The following is a 1,384-nucleotide window of genomic DNA, read 5'->3' as shown; positions in this document are numbered from 1 at the left end:
AAGTTGATGTATTTCCTCAGCGACCAGCACGGATCAGCTCCAGGCATGACAAAGCGGATATCGTCCTCTTTTGGAAGGCCAACCAAAGTAGTTTCGCTTTCACGAGAAACAGCGCCTTCACGACATGGCGGTGGCGGCAACAACAATACTACAGCGAGAATAAAAGCTACGCCTTCTTTCTTTGCGTGAACATTTGGGCGGCGTTATGCAAATCTTCCCACACAGTGATGTAGACATGTGGGGGCGTGTTAGAACGAGCCGTTTTAGGTAGGCGTGCTTGACTCTTAACTTTTATAAAGAATATCTCTTTGGATTTGAGACTTTAGTCTTTGCAACTTTACAGATCTTCTTTATACACCAAGAGCTTGTAACACTTCAAAGAGAAAGGAAAAATTTAAATCGCATCATATGACCGCTTTAAGAACAAGTCTAACCAATTTGCAGTTAGTAAAGTCAGTCATGCTTTTCAGATTCAAATTAGACTGATGTACATTTTAAATACCTGTTTTTTTATGAGTAGTCTCAAAGAAAAAATGAGATGACTAATTAATAAAACTAGTCTAAGTATTTTATACAACTGGGCCCAGAAAACTGAATCTGAGGATTCTTTCCAAAGTCAAATGGAAAAAATAAGAAACATATTTTGTATTTAAAAAAAAAAAAAAGATTATTTTAGGACCACCATGATTTGTGCATTTGTGACATTATTTTAATGACTGAATTTTTATTTTCTCTTATACTCTCAATTAATATTTATATACTCAATGATTTTGTCATTATTCATAAAAATAATGTCACAATGCTAAATAGTGTTAAAATAGTTTTCATTTACTGAATTTATTTAATGCAAAAAATAATTAATTTTGAAATATGCAGATTTCTCCATGAGATTCGTCCAAATTTAAATTCAAAGGAAATTAAAGGGGTCAAATGATGCAATTTCAAGTTTTCCTTTCTCTTTGGAGTGTTACAAGCTGTTCGTGCATAGATAAGATCCCTGAAGTTGCAAAGACTAAAGTCTCAAACCCAAAGAGATATTCTTTATAAAAGTTAAGACTCGTCCACGCCCTCCTAAAACACCTCGTTTAAACACGCCCCCACATGTCTATGTCACTGTGTGGGACAATTTGCATAACACCGCCCAAATGTTAACGCAAAGAAAGGAGGAGTAACTTTTATTCTCGCTGTATTGTTGCCGCCATGTCGTGGAGACGCTGTGTGTTTCGTTGCGAAAGGGAAAATACTTTTGTTTGGTCTTCCAAAAGAGGGCACAACTAGAAATCAGTGGTTAAGTTGTATTTACAACACTGTTCCAGAACACTTCAAACCAAATATTCGTGTGTGTGCAACGCATTTAACGGAGGACTGTTTCCTGAACCTACAA

General features: G+C 36.1%; 1 protein-coding gene across 1 annotated transcript in view; it reads right to left on the bottom strand.

Annotated features, from left to right (window-relative positions):
- LOC107578519 (endophilin-B2-like) overlaps positions 1-1,384 on the bottom strand; it is a 6,656-nt gene that overhangs the window by 4,223 nt on the left and 1,049 nt on the right. The gene's annotated exons all lie outside the window — the stretch shown is intronic.

The sequence above is a fragment of the Sinocyclocheilus grahami genome, unplaced genomic scaffold, assembly GCF_001515645.1.
Source record: "Sinocyclocheilus grahami isolate Dianchi unplaced genomic scaffold, SAMN03320097.WGS_v1.1 scaffold10693.1, whole genome shotgun sequence".
Taxonomy (NCBI): Eukaryota; Metazoa; Chordata; class Actinopteri; order Cypriniformes; family Cyprinidae; genus Sinocyclocheilus; species Sinocyclocheilus grahami.
Note: the sequence above shows the minus strand (reverse complement) of the source record. Positions and strands in the feature narration are given on the sequence as shown.